The sequence below is a fragment of the Sciurus carolinensis genome, chromosome 2, assembly GCF_902686445.1.
Source record: "Sciurus carolinensis chromosome 2, mSciCar1.2, whole genome shotgun sequence".
In the NCBI taxonomy this organism is placed as follows: domain Eukaryota; kingdom Metazoa; phylum Chordata; class Mammalia; order Rodentia; family Sciuridae; genus Sciurus; species Sciurus carolinensis.
Genome location: NC_062214.1, coordinates 175,994,084 through 176,004,360, shown reverse-complemented (window position 1 = coordinate 176,004,360; position 10,277 = coordinate 175,994,084).

Sequence of the window (10,277 nt, the reverse complement as noted above, 5' to 3'; positions counted from 1 at the left end):
CAGAATCTTGAATATTGAAACCCAAAAGATCAAAATCCCTAGTCTAAAATTCCTAAAGAGCAAAACCTCAAAAATCATAATCTTTTAAAATTAAAATCCTAAATGTTAGGAATTCTGAAAGCCAAAATCCACAAAATTACAATTCCCCACTGGAAAAAAAAAAATATATATATATATACATGATATATGCATGTCATATATATAAATGTATACTGTAGTATATTTATTAGTCAAATATATGTTACTATCATATATAGTACATATACTTTATTGTGTGTGTGTGTGTGTGTCAAATTCTGAGGAAGAGATTAGTGCATTTTCAGTTGTACTCAGGATAACTGCCAAATTATTCAGTCACATACTACTTTTACCCTTCCACACCTAGCACTGTGCTTGCTTTTAAAAAGTTTCTGTCATCAGAGGATATGAAGAATTCAACAAGTTCAGCAACTTTCTGAACCAAAGACGCATGCCAATTCAGGGGTTCCTCCCATGTTGCAAAACACATTAAATGCTAAACCATTCCTAGTCAGGGCTTTGACTGTTGAAAAAGATAGACTTCTTACATTTACCACTAAAGCTAACAGAAAAACTAGCCCATGCTTCACTTTGGCTAAAGGATAATACTTAACGAAACTGTCCCCACTGAGTTTATCAAGACAATTATGTCCCTGTTGGATCTGAAAATTCCAGTGCTTATCCCTTGTTTCTATGTATTAATGACTGGAAAAAGCAAAGTACTTTATAAATGCTTATTTGAAAATTTGGTGAACTCTGCAGAAGATGGTGGTTTTTGGTTGAATCCCAAACCACAATGACAGATTGGGCATTAGGTGTAATTGAAGCTTCTAAAAGTGATTTTCATAGCGTTACCAACAAAGTTTGCTGTTTTCATTCAGTTCAATGCATTTGCATTATGAGAATGATGAAAACTTAATTTTAACAATGCATGTTCCAGCTGATGAAGTTCCAGAAGCTTTTAATGAATTAATGCCACATTTGCCTAAAGAAGTCAGCAAAGTTCCTGACTGCTTTGAAAATAATTACGTGCATGGTAGGATAAGAAGATTCTTGCACGATGTCACTGCTGTTTGATCACCAGTGTTGTTTTCCCCAAAATCTGTGGTCTGTGAATGAACGCGTGAGCAATGGATTTCCATGTGCCCAAAACAATGTAAAAATGTGGCACAGAAGATGGGAAAGTTTAATAGGGAATGATCATTGTGTGTTGAATCAGAGAATTTCAAAAAGAGTAGCCCCGTGTAGAAAATGAATGTGAACATGCTCTAGAAGAAAAAGGTAGTTATTCATTGCAATGCAAGATCTCAAGATATGGTTAACAATCATGAGAGTTGGCCAGCTCTTCCAGACTGCCTCTGTTTCAGTCAGCTATTTCACTACTGTGGCTGAAGGGATCTGACCAGCACAATTGTAGAGGAGGAAAGGTTTATTTGAGGGCTCACGGTTTCAGAGGTCTTAGTTCATAGAAGGCCGGCTCCATTCCTCAGGGCTCGAGGGGAGGCTGAACATCATGGCGGAAGAGTGTGGCGGAGGGAAGCAGCTCCCACCATAAGGAAGAAGAGAAAGAAACTCCACTTTCCTGATACAAAATATATACCCCGTAGCCACGCCCCAATTCCCACCCACTCCAGCCATACCCTACCACTTCAATTAATCCCATCAGGGATTAATTCATCGATTTGGTTAAGACTCTTACAACCCAATCATTTCTCCTCTGCACCTTCCTGCATATCTCACACGTAAGCTTTCTGGGGACACCTCACATCCCAACCATAACAACCTCTGTGCAGGTGCTCATCCTGCAATACACTTTTTCACATGTTGAATTTTCCTTTAAGTTTTGGTGGAAGTGTTCCTTCCCCCCCACCCCCGGCTGTTTTAACTTGCCAGCATTATTTTTTTTAAATTCACTCTTCTGTGAATTTCATCTTTGCAACATTTTCATTACTCTAAGTTTAAATTGTGTAAAGCCTTTGAGTTCTAATTTATTTTATGCATTTTTTTTGCAAATTTGACTCCATGGAAGTGCCTTACCACACAGTTGACTTTGTAAGCATTACGGGTGAGAGTAAAAAAATGTCGAAACTTCCGCAATAAAACAGACAGACATGCTTTTCGTATGTCTACATTTGTGAAAAATAAAGATAAATTTTCTTGAGATATTAGCTCCTTGGGCAACTGTATATCCTGGGATCTCTTCAGCCTGAGACAGGCCTGCAGATCAAGAGTGAAAATAACCATAAGGCATAAAAGCCAGGCAGGTGACATCAAACCAGGTTTTCCATAGTTCCAGTCTTCTGCTAGAAAAATACAAATCAAAACTACTCTAAGATTTCATCTCACTCCAGTCAGAATGGCAATTATCAAGAATACAAGCAACAATAAGTGTTGGAGAGGATGTGGGGGGAAAGGTACACTCATACATTGCTGGTGGAACTGCAAATTGGTGCAACCATTATGGAAAGTGGTATGGAGAGTCCTCATAACACTTGGAATGGAATCACCATTTGACCTAGCTATCCTACTCCTCAGTTTATACCCAAAGGACTTAAAATCAGCATACTGCAGCGATAACAGCCACATCAATGTTTATAGCAGCTCAACTCATGATAGCTAAACTATGGAATCAACCAAGGTGTCCTTCAACAGATGAATGGATAAAGAAAATGTGGTATATATACACAATGGAATATTATTCAGACTTAAAGAAGAATGAAATTATGGCATTTGCTAGTAAATGGATGGAACTGGAGAATATCACATTAAGTAAAATAAGCCAATCGCCCAAAACCAAAAGCCAAATATTCTCTCTGATATGCAAATGCTAATTCACAATAATGTAGTGGTGGGGGTCTAGGAATCAATAGAGTTACTTTGGATTAGGCAGAGGGGAGTGAAGGGAGGGGAAGAGGTATAGGGGTAGGAAGGAAAATAGATTGAATCTGACACTATTACCATATATGACTACATGAACCAGTGTGATTCTACATCATGTTCAACCAGAAGAATGAGAAATTATACTCCATTTGTATGATGTGTCAAAGTGCATTCTACTGTCACATATAACTAATTAGAATAAAATTTTTAAAAAGAAAGATTGGATGTGTAAGAGAAAGAGAACCTATGAAAATATTTGGGATTTGTAAGCTCCCATGAAAATGCTCAGAATTTACAAGTGTTTTTCCCATATAGAGATTCAAATAACGTCTCTTAAGCATCTGCTTCTCTCGCTAACATAGGCATTTTAAAACATAACCTCATGTAAACCTCACAGGAGCCTTATGATATAGAGGTATGTTTATTTTTTTTTAATTTATGCTTCATTTGTTCTTTAAGATATGTATGAGTCTCCATAAGGCAACTAAATTACAGGTTGAGTGTCAAAAGACAAATAGCTTGAAAGAAGATAGTGTGGCACTTCATGCAAGCTCCAAGAGAGCAGGGGACATTCCAGCGTGACTCTTTGTACCCAGGCACAGTGCCAGGTGCGTGGCAGGCATTGGGAGCACCTGGTCTCAACATCAAATCCCCATAAAGAGGAAGAATACTCCTGACCCCTTCTCTCTGCCCCCGGCCCCCTCCTTCCAGAGGACTGACCTACGAGGTCACTGAATGTGGGAGAAGGAATTGAACTGCTTCCCTGCACTCCACCCTCCCTCATTGGCAGAGGGCCCAAACTTCTGGACAGCTTTTCTCTGCTTATCCAGGCAGCACATTTACCAAATTCTGTTCCAGTAACACTAGCAACAATAACAACCAGCACCTACAGAGCTCTGACAAGGTGCCAGGCGCTGCTAAGCACTTTGCAGGTACTAATTCATTTAATTCTCACAATCATAACCTGTGAGGTCTGTTATTATCTCCATTTTACAGATGAAAAGGTTCAGAGTAATGAACTTGTCCAAGGTGACAGAGCTACTAAGTGGCAAAGGTGAGACTCAAACCCAGGACAGCTGGTTCTGGTGGTTTGGCTTGGGACCACTGTGCTACACTGTCTCTTGCCATACTGCAAGTGGAAGGTATCCCCACCCAGGGGCTGTTTTAGAGAGCCATACTGGGGCTACATGGAGAACATGCTAAGCCATGTTCTCCTATTCAGCCATGAACTTCCAGAGCCTTCGAATCATGATTCTCAACAGTCCTCCAAAACCAGGAGAGACCAAAGGCACACAGCAATGCAGCACATGAGTGTATGCCCCAAGCCACCTGGTAGACCCACCTGGGAGAAGTGCCCAGATGCCTGCCATACCTATTCAGCTGTTACCCCCATCATACATTCAACACCAGAGTTGGCATGGTACAGAGAAAACAGCACAGGCAGTTATGAAATGCATGTGATATGATCTGAGAAGGAAAATGATAAAAGTAAAAAGCAAATATGTGCTAGCAGACAGCGTCGTGAGATGGGCCTGGAAATAGGACTGTAACATAAGTGAGGCCATATGAGGGAGTCAAGGCTCCCAGGCTATGGAGGACAGAGGGGCGGGTGATTCCTGCTGCCTGGAAGGGTCAGCTACTGGCTCTGCATCCTACAGACTAAATGGAAATTTGCCAGGTAAAGGATTCTGCCCTCCCTTCCTGTGATGCTGTGGGAGGTCAAGAATATCTGTTTCACTAACTTCACTTAAGGACACTGTGGACCCAAAGCTGACCCTACCCAGAGGCTTGCCTGCAGGTTGCATCTTAAATTGTTATTGTTTCCCAAAGCACAACAGGAAAGCATTGGTCCTCTTTTATAGTCCAAATATCTAAGACCTTTAATCCATTAGAGGGGTGTACTTAATCTGGAACTGAGATGATGCTACCAAAACTGCAGAATTAATCGCCTGAAGCTATGAATCTCCCATTTATTTTTTGATGAATATCCAATGACAATTTGAAAATCCCTCCACACCTACCTACACACACACACACACACACATGCATGCACACACGCATGTACACGCACACACACCATGTGAGGGAACTGTCCAATGGGAAGGGTAAGCCAGGGAGTTGCTTGTAACAGTATCATAACGGCAATAATGGTGGGCTGCGTGCTGGACTCTGTGCAAAGTGCTAATATACACGATCTGCTTGGTCCTCATGGCAAACCCGAGGTTGGTTATATTGCTCTCATTTTAGATCCAGTACCAGAATGGGTCTCACAGCATTTCAGAGGGGTAAGGTAATTTGCTCAGGACACAAAGCTAGTAAGCGACATTAAGACTCAACCCCCAAGTCATGGATGGCAGGTTCACATTCTTCACTAGAAGCTTGGGAGGGAGACTGCTGGTGTCAGTGAGATCTGTCCTTTGAACCACAAAGACCACAGCACTCCCAAGTAGAGCATCCTGGGAAATCAGGATGCAGATTCTCCAGAGTTCTAGGTGAAGTTCATCATGCCCAGTGCTGCTTGGGCTGAGAAGAGTACAAAGTAGGAGCTTGTAGGCTCAGTATTCTGAAAACCAAATAAACAGGCATCCACGTTAGTTCTCAACCCAGGAGACTAGGCAATGGTTCAGGACCAGCATGGAGGTGTTCAGTAAATGATGAGTGGAGAGGTAGAGGAAGAAAACGAAGAGCAGGGGGAAGGAAAAGAGCTGCCATGGAGAGTAAGTGGGACAAATTGGCAAATTAGCAAGTTCTCAGAATATAGAAAGTCAGAAAGTAGCTGCTAAGGCAAAACTACCCAATGACACCCTCACCAGGAGCCTCGAGACAAACCAAGCAAACAGAACACCAATCCCCACTATGGCCTCTCAGAGGGTGCCTTACTCAGATATGATGAGTAACAACCCAAAATAAGAACAGGATCTTCAAACTTCATACATCTCTCAAACCTCACAACAAAATTCCATACAGACAAAACCTGAAGAATTCATTCATTCAACAAATATCTCAACTATCCCAGGCAGTGGGCTGGGAACGGACAGTAAGACAATAAACAAATGCTCACCAGAAACAGACCAATCAACAAAATGTAAACAATATGGCCACAGTACTATAGAGAGAAATTAGGTAGGAAAGGGGGTTAGGGATTAGCAGGTAGGAGATGGCAGCAGGACTGAACTTTCAATAGGAAGGTCAGAGAAGGCCTCTTATGAAGGTGACAATAAGCAAAGTCGTGAAGATGGAAAGAGAACAATAGGGAGACAAGAAGAAAAAAAAAATAGCAAGTGCAAAGGCCCTGAGGTCTGAATATGCCTGGTATGGTCAAAGCCCACCAGGGCCAGCATGACTGGGCAAGGAGAAGTAGATAGGGTAGGAGGGGTCAAGAGGTGGGAAGGTCTGAGGCCACTGGAGGAACTTGGGCTTTATTCTGCATGAGATAGGGAATGAGGAGAGGAGAGATGTGAAAAGATTCATGTTTGCCCAGCATCATTCTGGCTATGAAGTTGGAAATAAACTTTAATGGTACTAAGGAGGAAGCAGGGAAGCTGGTCAGGAGGTGATTGCAGGAAGGCTTAGGTCAGAGTTGGGGCAGAGGAGGTAGTGAGAGTGGCTGAATCAGAATTAGTCAAAGAATTGGACATGAAATGTGAAGCAAAAGGAATCAAAGTTGGGCTGGGGTTGTGGCTTAGTGGCAGAGCGCTTGCCTAGCATGTGTGAGGCACTGGGTTCGATCCTCAGCACCACAAATATATAAATGGAAAAAATAAAGATCTATCAACCTCTAAAAAAAAAAAAGGAGTCAAAGTTGACTCCCAGGCACCCACACCCACTAGTTCAGCTCCCACGGAGCCCTCAAGTCTAAGCCCCTGTGAAATCTGAGTGACGTTGTATTCTTCACTTCTGTCTCCTTCCATTAAGGTAAATGTGTGAAATGGGGGTATTGCAAGGATCAACATTCTGCAGGGGAAGGAACCCCCCACCGTGCATTTAAACCCTTTAAATTAATTACATGCCACTCACATGAGACCTCCACTCACCTCCAGGAGGGGACACAACGATCACCACTTTATAAAGGAAGGTTCAGAGTGGTGAAGAGCTTGTCCCGGGCCACACAGCTGGACGGGAACAACATGTAGTCCCAAAGCCCAGATCTCAAAAATGCAGGTCTCGTGAGCTTGCTACTATCCTACGGCTGCCTATCCTAGCAGTTTTGGTTTTATCAGACTTCATTCAACAAATAATTACTGAGCATCTCTAGGGTAAATCCCAGGTTTGTTTCTGGGACCCCCACAAAAGTCACAATCCTGGCACTTAAAGCATCTTTGGCCTGGCTTTGGAGGGGGACAGACTGGCCACTGGCCACTGTCCACACTGGGAAGTGCATACCTCTGCTCTGGGGGGCATGGAGGCAAGAGCAAGGCATCTAGTCTTCGATGAGTCCTGCTTCTCCCTCCCCTTCCACACAGGCAGGCAGGCCCTTCTCCCCAGAAAACAGCTCAGATTCAGCTCTAGACCCACTGGGTTGGAACCAGCATGCTGACCTGGTGTAAATGAAGTCAATGCAGCCCAGGCCCCCAGCTGGGCGTGGCAGAATTGGCCGCAAGCAAAGCAACGATAAAGAAATCTCTAACATGTGCCAAGGGAGGGATTATCATATGGGCTCTTGCTTTTTATGAAATAGGAAAAGTGGATTTTTCTACTTGACTGCATTTGATTGTTTTTCCTCCATTTGTTTTAAAGTTGAACATCTGATCTGGCAGGGACTTCTCACATTCGGCTGGAAAAGACACCATTTGAGCTCCTCTCCCGTCTCCCATGGGAGGGGAGGGGGCCAGAGGGCTTGGATCACCACCCCATCACCCCAACACATCACAGCCTTCAGCATCAAGCTGCCTGAAATTGTTTCTAATTTTGTCCATGCCCATACACCCAGGGACCTCTTCCTTCTGGGTTTATTAAATCACTTTCTATGTCCCCCCATGGTCTCACTATTCCTTTCTGTTACCTCTGAATCCTTTTATAGAGCTGGCCTCTCTCCCTCGTATAGATTACTCCTGCCACCTGGAAGCCAAGAAGAGGCCCAGAAACTTTCCTGTCCAAATCTAAAGCTAGCGCAGTTGTTTCCACTCCTTTGAGTCTGGGGGCTGGATGGCTCAGAGGCAGAGAGGCGGTGGCGTGGAGCAGGGCAGGTCAGTCTTCAGTGCGCACCCTGCACCTGGGGTCTTGTTAACATGCAACTTTCCATTCTGCAGGTCTAGGGTGAACCCGAGATTCTGCATCCTTAACAAGCTCCCAGCTGAGGCCCCTGCTGAGGGTCCTCAGACCACATTTTGAGTAGTAAGGATGTAGCAGAAAGCCCATAGTTTTGGAAATTTGACTCTACCATGAATTCACTGCAGTTGGGCAAGATCAATGTTTCTAGGATGCGTTTACTGAATATAAATCCCTTGGGCTGCTCCCCCCCAAATAATAAATGTTATGGTCAAGGTCAAGTAGATTTGGGAAATTGTGCATGTTTTATATGTATGCCACGTTTTTAACTAGGAAAGGCTCTGCAAAGTCCTATTTTAATATTATTTAATACTACTAAACTCCACTTACCCCAGCAGGGTGTCAGGCAGATAGTTAACCCCGGAGACAGCCTCTGGGACCATTCCTAAGCACAGATCCACCTAAGGAATTACTCCAAGATTCCTGAGATGACCTGTCAAGAGGAGCCAGGGATCCATCAACTTCTGAGCCTTTGAGTTAAAGATGCTTAGCATACAGAGCCTGGGACAATTTAGCCACTTGACCTTCAGAGGAAAAAAACAAAACAAAACAGTATCCCAACCCTCCCATAAGCTCTGTTACTGTACCCAGAATGCTTTCAGAAGCGTCCCAGTGATTGACACAGGCCTGCAGACCAGCACACCTGCTTTCAGCCAGCATTTTGAGGATCCAGGGACAGTTCTAGACCCAGTAATGAGGGGCACCATTTGCCTGGCATCTCTGTGCATGCTCATCACAGACACCATGCACCAGGCTCGTCAGGAGGTAATATTCTCTCCTGTCCCCAGCATGATTTGTAAGCTTTCAGCCACTAAAACACCAGCCATATGCCATCCTTGTGGCAATAATTCTGCTTCTGTCCACGAAGGGACCTGTTATCACTTAGGCATAAATCTGCCCTCTTAGGCACCTCCATGCCTCCTCCTTTTCCAGGAAAGCAAGAGTGAGGCCACCACCTGGTGGTTCTCCCAAGGTCTAGAGGCAGACCCCACAGTAGGGCCTCAGTTCCAGAGAGAGGGAACCAGGGAACATATTTCCAGGACCAGAATACTGGTACCATAGTAACACGTGGACTGCGTCCTGCAGGACCTTACCCTGGCTGCACATCATCCAGTGGAGGTTGGCTAAGAGTCTATGGATTCAGAAAGCAGAACCAGGACTCTGGATTGGCACAGTGATGTTGGGGAAATCCTTTCTCTTTCAGAGGATTTCTATCCTAATCCTGGGATTTCTATCCTAATCCTAACCTTGGAAGTTTTCCACACTAGCAAGGCTAGAGAGAGAACAAGCAAAATCCATCTTTAGTTCTCTTCCTGTACCACACGATTCATATTGCCAGAACCAAAAATTGGCCCTCATAGATCTTCCATGGGAGACAGTCACAGAGCACTGCAGGAACTCTTCATGGCTTTCCCAGAACTCAGGAGCAGACCTTCCAACACAGGGATGAGTTGGCTATGATTTTTTTTTTTTTTTTAATGCAGCCCAAATGTGTAAAATACCTTGTAACTTAAAATGACAGCATGAGTCACACTGACTCCCTGAGACACCAGAAGGGACAGCAACAAACAATGCATAAGAAATATTTATTTTTTTAAATGTCCAAGCAAAATATACAGAAATAAATGTATTGTCTTATTAATACTGTTGGTAACCAATTGTAACCCAGTGACATTACAAATAAACCCAATGAGATTACAAGTAAATAAATCCAAATGCTAAGGTTTGAATCTTAAATGTCTCCCCAGAGTCATGTTGAAGAGTAGGTCACCAGCCCCTTGGGCTTTGGGGAGGTGGTAGAAACATTAGGAGGTGCACCTAAGGAAAGGAAGCTGTCTCTGGGGATGTGCCCTTGAGGGGTCATTGGAACATTGGAACCCTGACCAATTCCTCTGCCTCCCCTCTCCCCACAGCGCCCCCCTCTGTCTCTCCTTCCTGGACACCATGAGGTCAGCAGCTTCAATCCTCCATGTGCTTCCTGCCATGATGTTCTGCCTCACCACAGACCCCAAAACAGGACAGTTCACTGACCATGGACTGAAACCTCTGAAACTGTAAACCAAGATAGACCTTTCCTCCCTTTAAGTCCTTTATCTCAGGTATTTCATCAC